This window comes from Lissotriton helveticus, chromosome 11 (assembly GCF_964261635.1).
Source record: "Lissotriton helveticus chromosome 11, aLisHel1.1, whole genome shotgun sequence".
Lineage (NCBI taxonomy): Eukaryota > Metazoa > Chordata > Amphibia > Caudata > Salamandridae > Lissotriton > Lissotriton helveticus.
Genome location: NC_136072.1, coordinates 271,126,306 through 271,143,531, shown reverse-complemented (window position 1 = coordinate 271,143,531; position 17,226 = coordinate 271,126,306).

The following is a 17,226-nucleotide window of genomic DNA, read 5'->3' as shown; positions in this document are numbered from 1 at the left end:
AAGAAGCAGACACCATTATGTCCTTCTCATCAATATTAAAACCATTGCTTTTTCTCAAAAACGATTTACAAGTCATAATTTGAAAACACTCCACAGCTCCTATGCACATAAAAGCCCTGTCAGTACTAATACTTCACATTTTCTCCAATTACAATTTCTCAAAGAAACAAAATCTATTTGTGAAACACTTGAGACAAAACAACATTTGAAAAACACAACTTTCTTCATAATTTTCTCCTTAAAGCACACTATTTTCTATCTAAATTAAAGAAATTTTTTCTCACCTTAGCAAATACTTTGAGTTTCAAAACAGTCTCAGAAACACACCAATTTGTCTTCAGCAGAGCAAAAGGTATGCACTCCAGAGTCTGCAGCTATCAAAAGCACAGAAATGCTGTAATTCCTCACACAGATCTCTCATGTCACCCAATCAAAACTCTTCCCTCACTTTTTTTCAAAGCAAAACCCTTCCCCCCTCTGCCCCCTCTCTGCTTTTTCTGCATAGCAACCACCTCTTGCAAGACCTCTCACACAACAATGTTGCAATTGAACTCTGAACTCTCAGTGCACCTGCATATCCAAAGCATTCTTTCATTTAATGATTTTTTCTTCGCCACTCAAAATACATCTTTCAACGAACTCATCCATGCACACTAACTTTCTGTTTTCAGCAATCAAAATCCACCAATCACTCTTACTGCTTCATTAACACAGAAACTCCTCAGTTTTTTTCATTTTACACTCTCATTTTTTCAACTGCCATTTCATTGCCACACTTCATCTGACTGCAGGAGAACCTTCTCTCGCCATGTTTTCTGTCTGGATTGTTGGACATAGCTACATCTATTGGGCTCAAAGGTACGCTGAAAACAGGAATTTACCTAACCTCAATTTACAAGATGTGGAAATTAAGTGGTTTGGCCACAGAGGATTAAAATGTCACCAATTGATACCATTGGTGAAAACCTTTATGCATTTGCCAAAACCTGACCTGTTAATTCTGCACTGTGGAGGTAATGATTTGGGCACTTTGACTGGGGTAGGTCTGGAAATGCTTTTAAAGGACACCTTTGAGCAATTGATGGCACTTTTTCCTCAGACTGCCTTGGTATATTCAAATATATGCCAAAGACAGAAATGGAGGTGGTCGAACCAATTTTGTCCACAAATTGAGAAATCGAGGAAGCATGTAAACAAATCTGTTTCAGCTTACATGAGAGACCATGGAATGGGCTCCCTGTACAACAATAACTTGCGTTACTACATGCAAGATATCTACAGAGCAGATGGAGTTCACTTCTCAGATGAGGGCAACAGAGTTTTCACTCTGAATTTAAGACTGTGCATTGGTACCTACTTATAAGTACCTAAATGTACCATAAACCCAAAAGCTCTTCTCAGAGCTACCCTACATCTGATCACTCACAATTATTATTTTACTCTAACTTTTTTCACTAATTTTCAAGAAAGTACGCTCCCCAGACCGCTTCCCGGTTCGCGAACCGAGCGCACTCCACGCAAAAAAACTAAAAAAACAGTATATTTTTTTTTTGCCCTGCGAGACCCTTTCAAAGCCTCCACATCAAACCTAGGGGGTCAGGGAGGATCTACTATGCCCCCTTATGGTCATTTGCCCCTTCGCTTTGGCCTCCTCTTGTCTCTCGATCCTACCGAGAGACAAGATGGCGGCCGCTACGGACTGTTTGGAATGTTTACAGACGCCGAAAAACCAATCAGCTTCGCAAACCTCCGTAACGCGAAAAGTACGAGAAGCGGAGCGCTGTTACAGATATATATCTTTTTTTGAACGTTAATTTCTCAAAATCCACTAGAGCACATATATTGAGACCTAGCAAAGGCACATCGGGCTACCAGTCCCTACAATTTTGCCAAGTTTCGTGCAAATCCATTCAGCCGTTCGATTATTATTATTATTATTTTTTTTGCCCCGCGGTGCCCTTTTAAAACCTCCACATCAAACGTAGGGGGTCACCGACGATCTACTATTCCCCCTTATGGTCATTTGCCCCTTCGCTTTGGCCTCCTCTTGTCTCTTGATCCTACCGAGAGACAAGATGGCGGCCGCTACGGACTGTTTGGAATGTTTACAGACGCCGGAGAGCCAATCAGCTTCGCTTCGCAAAGCTCCGTAACACGAAAAGTACGCGAAGCGGTGCGCTGTTACAGATATATATCTTTTTTTGAACGTTAATTTCTCAAAATCCACTGGAGCACATATATTGAGATCTAGCAAAGGCACATCGGGCTACCAGTCCCTACAATTTTGCCAACTTTCGTGCAAATCCATTCAGCTGTTCGATTATTATTATTTTTATTTTTTTTTGCCCCGCGGGGCCCTTTTAAAACCTCCACATCAAACCTAGGGGGTCAGCGAGGATCTACTATGCCCCCTTATGGTCATTTGCCCCTTCTCTTCGGCCTCCTCTTGTCTCTCGATCCTACCGAGAGACAAGATGGCGGCCGCTACAGACTGTTTGGAATGTTGACAGACGGCGGAGAACCAATCAGCTTCGCTTCACAAAGCTCCGTTGCGCGAAAAGTCCGCGAACCAGAGCGCTGCCCGGTCCGCTGTTACAGATATATATATTTTTTTAAACGTTAATTTCTCAAAATCCACTGGAGCACATATATTGAGACCTACAAAAGGCACATCGGGCTACCAGTCCCTACAATTTTGCCAAGTTTCGTGCAAATCCATTCAGCCGTTCGGGCTAAAAGTGAGGCCAACCGCCCTATGGAAAACTCAGCCAATTCCGTCCACAAACGCCAAAGTTATTAGACATAGAATTTTCAAAAAACCCATAGAGAAAAAATCCTAACTATATATACCTACTGGCGACCGCCAGTAGGTAATATATATATATATATATATATATATATATATATATATATATATATATATATATATATATATATATATATATATATATATATATATGTATATATATATATATATATATATATATATATATATATATATATATATTCACTGAAAAAAACATAGGTTATAGACCATATATAGTTAGGAATTAGCATTTACAAAACCTTGAAAATTCACTGAAAAAACCATAGGTTATAGACCATATATAGTTAGGAATTAGCATTTACAAAACCTTATTTTACTCACACAAAACCATTGAAATTCGCATATATAGTTAGTTGCACTAACTATATATCGCGCACCCGCAATCCACTGCTGATCATGTCACATATTACATCATTCATGACATGGTCAGTGACATCACTGATGACATCTCAAATGACATCACTGATGACATCACTGATGACATCTCAAATGACATCACTGATGACATCTCAAATGACATCACTGATGACATCACTGATGACATCTCATTTGACGTTACTGATCGCATCACTGATGACATCTCATTTGACATTACTGATCACATCACTGTTGACATCATTCATGTGATAATACGATGAACCTCTTCAGACTCTAATATAACCTTAGATACACTCAGTGTAAACAGACACTCACAGACAGTCACTCATCCATGGAGTTACTCACACACCTAGTCAGTCATGCAAAGAATCAATCACACCTCCATTTCCTCAACTATACAGTTATACACACCTTACTTATTCAAACATATACTAACACATATTTACTCTCTTATACAATCCCTGATACAAGTTCACAATGATCCATACAGCCACTCACACATTCACTGGCTCTTATGCACAGTTATTTATATATGTCAACTCTCACATGTACTGTGTTTTACATATGTACTTACTTTGACATGTAGCACTGAGATATCCATTTACTCACCAATACACTCATGCACACAGTCAACCGCCCATACAGCTGTTTCCACATGCACCTTTGAACCCATACATCTAGTGAATCAACTGCTCACACATCTATGCACAGAGTCATACACCTCCCAGCCACCCACACACTCACTCAGTCTCCCATACAAATACTTGGGCAACCAATCAATAACCCATATAGTTACTCATATAGCTACTGATCAACACATGCAGCAGTTTACAGAACAACAGACATAATGATGCACAAATTAAGACAGTTTAGTCACTAACCCATGCACTCAGTGAGACGCATTTAATCACTCACTCATACAGTCAGTCATGCACCTACTAAATCCTTCATCCAGACACTTATACATCCACTCATTCTTCAATATGTAAGACATATTTTAACTTTACAGAAACATACAGTCACTGGATGTTGTCATCAGTGATGTCATCAGTGATGTCATTTGAGATGTCATCAGTGATGTCATCAGTGATGTCACTGACCATGTCATGAATGATGTAATATGTGACATGATCAGCAGTGGATTGTGGGTGCGCGATATATAGTTAGTGCAACTAACTATATATGCGAATTTCAATGGTTTTGTGTGAGTAAAATAAGGTTTTGTAAATGCTAATTCCTAACTATATATGGTCTATAACCTATGGTTTTTTCAGTGAATTTTCAAGGTTTTGTAAATGCTAATTCTTAACTATATATGGTCTATAATCTATGGTTTTTTCAGTGAATTTCAATGGTTTTTTAATAGCAAATATCAAAAGCTGTAAAATGTATTCTTCTTTTAAAGGAAAAATATATTTTATATGTATTTAATATAATTTTTTTATGTATATAAATTTTTGGAGGGAACACATTTATCAACTATCATGCTGAAGAAGAGTGTGGGGAAAAAACAAAGAGGAGGACTAAGAGGAAAGAACAATCAGTTCAAAAATACAATTGCTTTAAAGCATGAAGTACTTTTCCACACATTTACATTTAAATAACCCATATTAGAACATACAAAATATCTACAGAGGAGACGGTGTACATTGAATTTTAGACTCTTCATTGGTACCTACATGTTGGTACTTACATCACCCACACAACACAACAGCTCTATTCAGAGCTACCCTACCTCAAAGCACTCTAAAATATTATTTTACTATTTCCCTTGGTTTTCCCCTTGTTACGCTTTCCGGAACGCTAACCGGTTTACATATATGGGCCTCCTCAGCCACCCTCAGAAAACCTAGGGCGTCAGGATATGTCTCCCGTGCCCCCTTATACCCATTCCCAACATTGTTTATCCTCCATCTTGTGACTAAATTCGTCCGAAACACAAGATGGCGGACTCCCGTTACGCTACCGGTGAGCTACCCGGTTCGCGTACCGGGTAGCGCTTCCACCGCGAAAAATCGAAAAAAAAATATTTTATTTTTTTGCCCCGCGGGGCCCTTTAATAGCCCCCACATCAATCCTAGGGGGTCAGGAGGGGTCTATCTTGCCCCCTTTCATTCATTTCCCCCTTCGTTTATTTCCACCTCTTGTCTCTCGATCCTACCGAGAGACAAGATGGTGCCGCTCCGGACTGTTTAGAATGTTAACAGTCACCGGAGAGCCAATCCGCTTCTCCTCGCGAAGTTCCGTTACGCGTCTGGTACGCGAACCGGGGCGCTAACCGGGACGCTGTCACAGATATATATATTTTTTTGAACGTTAATTTCTCAAAATCCACTGGAGCACATATCTTGAGACCTAGCAAAGGCACATCGGGCAAACAGTCTCTACAATTTTGCCAAGTTTCATAGAAATCCATTCAGCCGTTCGAGCTAAAAGTGAGTCCAACCGCCCTATGGAAAACTCAATGTTAAAAACACGTTTTGGGACCCCCCTTTTTTCTCGGCCCCCGCTTGACGAAACCCCCACTGAGGTACTGGGTTTTTAAGAACCGGCACAGAACCGGTAACCCAGCGGTGCCAGGGAATCAACACCCAGAGACCTCGGGTTCTTCCTGATCCAGACCTACAGAAACTCGGAGTCTTCTAGGTGAAGTCAAAGATTAGTTTATTGGCTGAAACCAAGGTAACAAGTGTCCTAGAAGTACAATACGGGTATATTCTCAGGAGACTGCACACTTTTACAAAGTCAGGCTTCTCTTCTTATAGACAATTTTGGGCCTCGGGCAAAACATTCTTGGTTGTAAAGTAAATTGTTAATGTACTTTTAAGACAAAGAGAAAGCAGAGTCATGATGACATGTCCATATTTCACTTCGTGCTGCCTACAACAAATCATTTGGCAAGGCCCAACATTTCATCAGATATCACTGGACCCCTAATAAAAACGGGCACCTCCCCACCATAAAGTAAGTGAAGCAAAAGAGTGGAGATAGATGTGAGCGAGATATGGCAGGTGTGCGCGCTGAAATGGTTTTATGGTTTGTTGAGCCTAGATGCTATCTTGCTCGGCCACTGGGAGGGAACTGACCTAACGAGTTCGGCCTGGGGCAATGGTTCCAACTTGTACTGAGGTCAGGGAAAAGTCGATTAAGGAGTACGTGTCCTTGTGGAATCAAATTCAACTGGATTAAGGCCTATGTAAAGGGCAACATATAAATGGGAGCCAAGGGTTCAGAATGTAAGTGACGATTTCGAGGTGAAATCGTCGCTCGAATATGCTGAAAATATATGCACATGATGTACTCGTCATTCTCGGTCTTTTGATACCAAATTCGTCATGTTTCGACGAAGTTTTAATTCTCGAGTCCAGAATAATTATACGAATCCAGATTTTCAGAACCTCAATCCCTCCTTTTGCCCTTACATAGGCAATTAATCTATCCTCATGTTAGTCTGAGTCCAGATCTATATTCCTAAAGTCATTGAGATGTTGCTGTAATATCATTTTAGTACTTAGTTCATCTTTTGACACAGGCTTCCTTACACATGATGCAACACAGAGGCCACATATTGCAGGAGCACACTGTATGCACAGACAGAACATAAAAAGAATGGCTAAGACCATCCCAATGACCATCAGAATTTTCCATCCCCAGGCAGATATCAGTTCCCAGAACCATCCCATTAGCGACCAATCTCCTTTATCCACATGAATAGATTCGGAGATCTTATGCAGTTTGGAGATGGCCCTGTACACTGTTGGAGCATTATCTGGGATGAAAATGCAACAACTAGATTGGATCAATTTGCATACTCCACCTCGGTCTGCAAGTATAACATCCAAAGCGACCCGGTTCTGAAGGGTCATAAGTCGATCCGACTGGAGCTCAGCGGTTAAGTTACTAAGGGCACCAGCAGTTTCAGTCACCGTGGACTCCACTACCCTTGTTAATTGCCTTATGTTTCTACTGTTAGCCATGGATCCCCAGAATGGCAGAAAACCCTTTGCAAAGTCCCCAAATTCTTGACCTACAGTGTCTTCTTTACTCAAAACACCTCTAACTACCCTTGTCCGGTGGTAATCCGCCGCTGCTGTGTAGGTGGGAGGCAACAGGAATGAAACAAAACATGAGGCCGAGAAGTCAGGGGGCAACCATGTATAGGCTCTATCATGGCAGATGAAATAAGTACCCTTAGCGGCTAGAAACGCAGGGGAAGTCTGAGATCCAAAAACATACGTTTCTGTACAGATACTCTTCCCTAGCTGAGCTCTGGGATTCTTGCCAATACCTTGCAGACACAGGTGACCTTGATGGGGTACGATCCAGATAGGGGGCGATCTTTTGGCTTGCTGTTTCTCACTTAATGTAGTGCCATATCCGGTCACGTTCCAACCTACATATGCAAGTATCTCATCATCCGGAGTATCTTCATAAGAAGTTACTTCCTTGATCATGTCAACTATACCTTTGACTAGGGCGCTAGTCTTGAGGTTGTCTTTTACAGAACGTAGGGGTTGGATTTCTCGTGCATATATGAACATTGTCCTATATGCCCATACTGAACCATTGTGACTAAATGGCAGGACCAAATAGGGGATACCTCTATCCGTTGTGTGAGGCATGAGACCGCACACCCAACAGTTAGTTGTGTTCATTACTAGTTGGTGTTGGTGTAATAACTGAACAAAGGAGTTATTAACGAACTCTAATCTCCTATTTGATTCGTGGTCAGGCAGAGGGTGGAAAGAATGAGAGGAAACAGTAGGAGGAGGTATGGGTGATGCAGTGGGCGCAAATGTTACATGGAAAGAGAATAAAACATAACTTATCAAAAAGATCATTACGCTGGATAGCATAAAAATACACAATATTATAAAACTTTTCTTTGTCATCGTGTTACACAGTCTCTGCTTAAAGTTCATTGTTTTGGCAGGTCTCTCCACATCAGGAAACTCCATCCTCTCTAAGGTGCTGCCCGCGGTGGTAGGTTGCCTCTGCTAAAGGATGCTTCCGTCAGTCTAGGGCAACTCCCTTGGACCAACCAGAACTACCGACCTAACGTCGTCAGCTGCACTCAAAAGACTTTAATCAACCGCGGCCCTAGCAGCGGAACCCGGATGGCGGTTCGAAAAACAAAAATAAGCAAGTTACCTAGATGGGAGATCTGCACTTTCAAAAATAGTACTTGGGGGGAAAAAAGGATAATTTCAGTTGTCCATAGGTCTTGGTCTCAAATTATAAAAAGGAATCACTTTTATTAGTCTGTTTTTCTCGTTCGCAAATTATAGAGTCTTTTCCCTGGTACTGTCTGGTCCTGAAACAGGAGTTCAGGTTCCAAAGAGTTCAATTGTTCTGGTGGTGGCACAGTCTCTTGAAAAATGTTCTCGCTTTCACATTCAGGGTTAGTTTATTTTACACGGTCATCGCTGACAGGTATGACACGTGGCACAGTTGTAAGTTCTGAGTCAGTGGCACCTTTCTGGACCCACTGGTCATGTGGCGGAGGTGAAGGGATTCTCTTGCAATGGACCCCGTGGATCCAGTTGGCCTTCCCCTCCACTCGAACTGCTGACCTCGTGGAAAGAAGGACGAGGTGCGGCCCGGTCCACCTGGGCTGGTCGTTCTTTGTCCTTTGAAAGTTTCGCACGAGTATCCAGGATCCAGGGACAATGGAGTGACCTGGAGTCTCAGAGACCGGAGGCAGAGTGTTGTGGACCTGTTGATGCAAAACACGCAATTTAGCCGTCAATTCATACAAGTAATCAAGCAAAATAGGATGTTGCAGCTCGCTGAACTTCGTGGGCCTAGGCACTCCCCATATGTTGGCTGGCCGGCCAAAGACAATTTCGTAAGGGCTGAGTTTCACTCGCGAGTGCACAGTCATTCTGGTGGATAGGAGTGCTAAGGGTAGAGCGTCAGGCCATTTAAGACCTGTGCTCGCTTGGATTTTGGCCAATTTAAGTTTAAGCGTGCCATTGTAACATTCCACTAATCCAGCTGATTGGGGGTGATTTGCAGCGTGGAACTTCTGCCTAATGCCTAGCCCTTCACACACTCTTTTCATCACACGACCCACAAATTCACTTCCGTTGTCAGACCAGACCATTCTAGGCATTCCAAACCTGGGGAAGTACTCTTTTACAAGGGCTTTGGCTGTGGACAAGGCAGTATTGTCTTTTAGGGGATAGGCTTCTACCCATCTTGAGAAGGCACAAACAACAACGAGCACGTATTTTAAGTTGTTGCACCTCTCCATATGTATGAAATCTAGCTGCAAAACCTCGAACGGATACGTAGGAGGTGCAAAATGACCAGCTGGAGTTGGGGTTCCCCTACCAGGATTGTGCTTCAGAGATACCATGCAATTCTTGACAACATTCTCTGCACACTTGGGAATCCCTGAATTCTTCCACACTGGGGCCAACAACTCGCAAATCCCTTTCACGCTGATATGAGCCATTCCATGAGCCATTGTAACCACTGCAAGCACATATGCATCGGGTAACAACCATCTCTGATGCTCTGTCAATTCAACCCAACAACCATTTGTATCCATTCTTCCTGTACTCTCTCTCCACGTGCTCAACTCTTTCTCTGTGGCCTCAGCTTGGATGGACTTCACACTCTCATTCGTGTCCTCACATATTCCAACCTCACCAGTCCATCTTTCAGGGCCTGCAACACATATTCGGCTCATCACATTCTTTGCCGTTTCTTTAGCGGTCTCATCAGCAAACGCATTTCCACGACCTACATCATCAGTCACCTTCTTGTGAGCACTGCATTTCACAATCGCCATTTGCAGGGGCAAGGTCAGTGATTCAAGAAGCTCATTCACCAACTGACCATGCTGAATCTTAGCTCCATGCGAAGTCAGGAATCCACGTTCTCTCCACAATCATCCAAAACTGTGAGCCACGCCAAAAGCATACTGACTATCTGTGTAGACGGTCACTCTCATTCCTTTAGACAATACACATGCTCTCGTCAGTGCGACTAATTCTGCGGCTTGAGCTGAACCATGTGGTATGCGTGCAGTTTCAACGACTGTGTGCAAAGTCGTGACAGCATATGCTGCAGTCACGTTACCATTTGGGAGTTTAAAGCATGAACCATCTACCCATAATGTACCATCACATTCAGCAAGAGGAGTGTCAAATAAATCCACTCTCCCTTTTGTCTCTTCCTCTGTTGTGAGGAAACAATTGTGCTGTTCTAAAGCATCTGATTCCTCTGCAATTGGTAACAGCGTGGCTAGATTCAAAGTACTGCACCTTTTTATATGCACATGGTTTGCTAGCAGCGTTAATTCGTAACTAGACAGTCGAGCACTAGTTAAGTGCTGTGTCTTGGTTCTATTTAACAATGTGTCTACTGCATGTGGAACCATCACAATTAGTGTATTATTCATTACTAGACCAGCAGACTGTCGAATAGAAACAGCTGCTGCTGCTGTGGCCCTTAAGCAACTTGGCAATGCTTGTGCTACCGGATCCAAAGTTGAAGAAAAGTAGGCGCATGGCGGCTGTCTATCTCCGAATAACTGAGTCAGCACAGACAATGCACAGCCTTCTTTCTCGTGGACATACAATGTGAAAGGCTTACTGTAGTTGGGGGTACCTAACACAGGAGCCGAACATAATGCTGTGCGTAATTCGAAAAAACTTTTCTGACACTCTTCAGACCAAGGAATGGGATTGGGTGTATTTTTACACGTTAATGCCACCAAGGGTTTGGCCAATAACGAAAAATTTGGAATCCACTGTCTACAGTACGATGTAATGCCCAAGAAAGCACGCACTTCTCTCTGTGTTCTTGGCACATTCAATTTCGCTATTGCCTGAATTCTTTCTGGGGTCAGTTTCCTTCCCTCCTTCGATAAGAGGTGACCTAAGTAGGTCACTTCTTGTCGGCAATATTGAAGCTTGGAAAGTGACACCTTGTGATGCAGATCACACAGATGACGCAATAATGTCAATGTGGCCTTTTTACAAATTTTCTCAGTATCTGCAGCAATGAGCAGATCATCCACATGGTGCACAGACATAATATCGACTCCAAAATATCGTTTGGACAGAATATCGAGTTTTCAATATCGTTTGGACAAAATATCGACAGGACAGAATATCGACAGTCAAAATATCGTTTTTAAGGTAAGTGAAGTAATATCGACTGTAAATAATATAGAAAGTGAAAATATCCAAGTATATAATCTAGATAGTAAAAAATATCAATTTTTAAATAATATTTAATTATTTATAGTGTTTTTATGTTATAATATGTGTGAAAAGTGTCATTTTATGTTATAATTATTTTTAATTAATGATTTTTTTTAATTATTGTGTAATTTTATTCTGTAGCGGGTTGTGGGTTTATAGGGGAATAGGGTGGGAAGTAATTTAATTATAATTAATTAAATATGTAAATTTATTAATTGGTAGTAATAATTAATTGGTAATTAAATAATATTTGTTAATTATTTAAAATTTAATTGGTAATTAATTTAATTTAATTGATTAATTGCTAATTATGTAAATTAAAATAATTTATTTCCTGTAGCGGGTTGTGGGTTTATAGGGGAATAGGGTGGGAAGTAATTTAATTATAATTAATTAAATATGTAAATGTAATAATTGGTAGTAATATTTAATTAATTGTTAATTAAAAAATATTTGTTAATTAATTAAAATGTAATTGGTAATTAATTTAATTTAATTGATTAACCCCTTCGACGCTCATGACGAGCCCAGCTCGTCATGGAGTTTCCATTGATTTCAATGGAAATTACATTGACCCCATGAACATGCCTTAGCATCCAAGTGGTTAATTGCTAATTATGTTAAATTAAAGGGGTATTTTTTGGGTTCAGGGTCAGTTTTTAGTTTTTGGGTAAAGGGGTATTTTTTGGGTTCAGGGTCAGTTTTTAGTTTTTGGGTAAAGGGGTATTTTTAGGTTTCAGGGTCAGTTTTTAGTTTTTGGGTAAAGGGGTATTTTTAAGGTTCAGGGTCAGTTTTTAGTTTTTGGGTAAAGGGGTATTTTTAGGGTTCAGGGTCAGTTTTTAGTTTTTGGGTAAAGGGGTATTTTTAGGGTTCAGGGTCAGTTTTTAGTTTTTGGGTTAAGGGGTATTTTTAGGGTTCAGGGTCAGTTTTGGGTTTTTGGGTAAAGGGGTATTTTTAGGGTTCAGGGTCAGTTTTTAGTTTTTGGGTAAAGGGGTATTTTTAGGGTTCAGGGTCAGTTTTGGGTTTTTGGGTAAAGGGGTATTTTTAGGGTTCAGGGTCAGTTTTTAGTTTTTGGGTAAAGGGGTATTTTTAGGGTTCAGGGTCAGTTTTGGGGTTTTGGGTAAAGGGGTTTTTTTAGGGTTCAGGGTCAGTTTTGGGTTTTTGGGGTACAGGGGTACAGTGTAAAAATAAAGTAAAATTAAATTTACATTAATTTAATTTAATGAAATTAAATTAAATTAAATTCTATTAAATTAATTTTAAATAATTTAAATTATAAAAATTATTATATACTTACCAATACTTACGTTGTAATGGTAGTGCGTTGTAAAAGTTGCGTTGTAACGTCATATATCCACTGTTGCACTCCTTGGAGTGGGAATAGTAATTTTAACCCCTACGCTATCCAACGCTTTCCCTACTGTTGCACCCACTGGAGTGGGAATAGTAATTTTTACTCTTTTGTATTTGTACGTTAATAATATTGGCTATTATTTAATTAAATTTTGTTACTATATATATATATATGTTTTAAGAAATATGATTAAAAAAATATTATTTTTTTACTTTCATGAATTATTTAATTATTAAAAGTTATTTTAAGTATTGTTAAGTATATTTTAGTAATTAATTTTTTATATTAATGTAATTAAACATTGTTTTTATTAAAGTCGATATTTTTTACAACTATATTTTTGTAAACGATATTTTTAACTCGATATTTTTGTACTTACCTGTTTGTAGATAGAAACTCGATATTTTGTCTCTCGATATTTTGTCAACGATATTTTTGTTGGTCGATATTCTGTCCCTCGATATTATTTCAGTGATCCAATCCACATATTGTACAAGAGTAGCACCTTTTGGTAAAACAATCGTGTCAATCTGTGCTTTCAGAGCTTGACTGTATATTGAGGGGCTTTCACAGTAGCCTTGAGGAGCGCGTTTAAAGCGGAAGCTTCGACCTCCTAAACTGAAGGAAAAAATGTCCCTGCTCTCCTCAGCAATTGGGATGCTGAAGAAAGCATTCTTTAGGTCAATCACTGAAAACCATGAAGCAGAAGCTGGAATCATAGTCAATAATGTGGTAATGTTGGGGACAACTGGGAATTGTGGCACAACTATCTTATTTACTTCTCGAAGATCAATCACGAATCTGTACACAGGTGGCTGAGAAGGGTCAGTTCTTTTTAAAACAGGCAGAACAGGACTATTGCAAACATTGCCTCGCGTTTCTTCAATCACATCCTTTCCAATCAATTCGTAAACGATCGCTAGCAAAGCTTTTTCACCCTCATTAGATATTTTGTATTGAGGAATTCGTGGCATTTTAACATTGGACTTCAATGTTACGACATATGGTGGAATTTCTAAAAGACCAACATCATTAGGACCAGTAGCCCAAAGAATATCCGGGAGAAATGACAATTCTGCTGGAAGTGCATCTCTCGACAAATACATGGGAGAAACCACTTTCTTACCTAAAGTAAGTTGCACTCCTGAAGGAGAACAGTACAAAGTCGCATACAATCTTTTTAACAAATCCAATCCTAGCAAATTTTCACCACAACCTGTCGTCAGAATAAGGGGTGCTTCGAATTCACAAGGACCAACAGAAAGAGATAAAGGGTCAGAAATGGGATTTCTAACTGGGGCGCCAGAAAAACCTACAGAAACGTTCATTTCGCCAGACAAAGGTGCGCCAGGGAGTTTGGAGTGCATAATAGAACTCTATGTAGCACCAGTATCCAACAGAAAAGGTTCTGACACACCTGATGTAATCACCTCAACGTAAGGTCCACTCTGATCTACTGGAACTGAAACAACTCCCTCTCTTTGTCTATGGCTGTCCTAGCAATCATTATTCTCCCACTGCTCATTTTCTGTGTAATAATCATTAACATAGTATTGAGCCGTCCTGTCAGATACGTTATTTTGCTTGTCAAACCTGTTCATAGAGTTTTGTGGTGGAAGGGGACGTGTGTCCTGTGGGGCGTTTCCACGCCCTCTACCTCTAGGTGCTTGCTGACTGCCACGACCTCTTACACCAGAAACTCCATTTGCACGTTGTGACAGGACAGGACAATTATACTTGTAATGACCCTCTTGTTTGAAATATAAACACTGGTTGGGGCCTACAAATACACGGGGTTGAGTATACTCGAATCTTTGTGAGTTTCTCTGATACTGTTGAGGCTGCTGAAAAGTATTTTGGTAGTGATTTTGACCATTATTATTTTGATTACCACGTGGCGGATAGGCTTGCTGCAGCAAAACCTTTGTTTTTAGTTCTCTAGTTTTCTTTTCTACTTTATCTTTCTCATCTTTGTCTCTATTTTCGTAATATTGCGCAGTGGCCAATATCTGGGCTGAAGACGAGACTGCCCAAGAACTTTCTGAATCTTTTAATTTTTTACACAATTCTGGAAGCAGATTGTGCACGAATTTATCGACAAACAATCTCTGACCACCTTCTGTGGTCATATCTTGACCGCTGTGGTCAATGAATGTTTCTTCAAATCTGGTGAAGAAATCTGAAACAGTTTCTTCTTTCTTTTGCTTGCATGCAGACAACTTATCCCAATTTACGCGTATTGCAGGCATTATCGTTTTCATGTAATCTACTATTTTACCAGGGAGTTCTGCTATCAAAGGCTCAGGCTTGGCACCGCCAACTTGTCGGGCATCTGCAGCAGTAATATTAGCCCATGTGTCACCTAATTCCTGGTCATGATCTATATGACGAATTTTACCCCATAAAGGCTGTGGAACAACATTCCCAAATAACATATCGATATCGGCTAGATTCATTATACATGACCCAGCAGTTTGTGACAACTCTTTATAGTACCCTGCAGGATTTTTACGTGGATCTGGTAATGTTTGTTTGAGTGCTAAAACTTCAGCTCGCTTCCATGGGACATGTACCCATACACGCTGAAAGTGTGACAGAATAGGTGGGACAGCAGTCGTGTCACCCTCTCTCCATTGTGGGGGGACTTCTCTCATAGGGTATTGTCGCGCCTTTTTCCTACTGGATGTATTAGATTCAGATGGTGACCCAGAACTGCTTCCCTTACTCCGATATGATAACAACATTTCAACTGCTTTCTCCACATCTGGACCTACAATCATACCCTCTCCGAACCTAAATCGTACACGACACATTTCTCGCGGGATGCATTCCTGATCATTGTCTTCTAAATCCTCGCAAAGGAAAACACACATCTGTTCGAAAACATATCTCTGTGTCGCTGTTTCCCATTGATGGAAGACTTCCATGACAGACTGTACATCATATTTTACAGTGTCCATGACCCATTTCCGAGCTAAACCATTTAGTGAATCTCTCTCTTGGTAATCAGGTAGTTGACTTCGCAACTGTCTTCTTCCCATGTTAGGGGTCATAGTAGGCGACCCGAAAAGAGGTAAAAGAAGATTAGTAACAGTGCTGGCCATTTTCTGCCGAATGGAAGGTGAAACTGAAGGACAAACAGGTGAAAAACCGGGGTGAGATAAGGCAGGGGTAGCGATAGCAGAAGATGTATCAGGGGAAATAGAGGGGGCACTAGGCAAAATCGTAGAGGGAGCATTAGGAGATGTAAAAAGTACAGTAGGCAAAATCGTAGAAGACACAGGTGAAACAGAGGTGGTCGGTGGGCCTGAAGGAGGCTGCACCGAAGAAGTAGGAGCCAGCTGAAGAACAGCTGGTGGGTGCTGTTGAGGAGCAGGAGGCGTAGTTTGCGCAACTAAAGGTTGCGGGGGTGCTGTGGCATTCGGCGCATAGGGGGGTGGTGAATTTAGTAAATGCGACATTAACGGGTCTTTTTCACGCTCTTTCGCTGCCTCTTGCTGAAGAGACGGCAAAACTGGATAACACTTATCTATTGCCATTTTACGTTGCCTGTGCAACTGCTCATTCATCTGCTCTTCTTCATTATCTTTAAACTGCACAGCAGCTTGCATTACTGAAAGTCCCCCTTCCCTCCTATTTTTCTTAGCTAATTTCATTTCTTTTTGTTTGGCTTCTTTACGCCATAAGCGGAAAGAGTCAAACATCGCCGGCCGGGCTTTCTTTTTAAAGAGTTTAACTTCGAGGTTGTCTAAGATTTCAGAATCAAAGCTACCATATTGGGGCCATTTTAGAACACCATCTTTCCTAGTGTATTTAATCCATTCTTCGTTGTAGGTGATGGGGCCTACCCCATGTTTTACATACAGTTCGTAAGTCGGAGTTCCAACTGGAGGAACCGGACATGAGTCCTCCAATCGGGAGTCCCTATTATTACCACCAAGACAAAACAAATTGCCAAGTCTAAGACTAGGCATCTTCGCTCTCTAGTCTAGTTCCAAACTTCAAAGGATTATCGATTACGATATTTCTCGTGAATACACGAGTCCTTCGGTTTTGGTGCTTGCAAGTACCAATACAAAACTTTGTATCCAAAGATACCCAAAAGTAAGTCCAACTAAGGACTGGGAGACGCTCCACTTATACTTAACTGAAATATCGATGACGTCACCAGAAGACTCGTCTCAGTGTTTCGCTCTACCAAAAACTTCAAGGGTCCAAATCAGGGCGATAGCCAGGGCAGCAGTCCTTGTAGCCGTCGGGAAGCGGGGAACCTCGCAGCAAAGACCTTCGGACCACGTCGACATGCAGGGGTCGATGAGGTGGTTGGCCGTCCTCCGGAATTTCCACACGAAGCTCCTCACTATCTTCTGGCTGACTGGTACCACTGGAATCGCCCCAAACGTTGGGCGCCAACTGAGGTACTGGGTTTTTAAGAACCGGCACAGAAC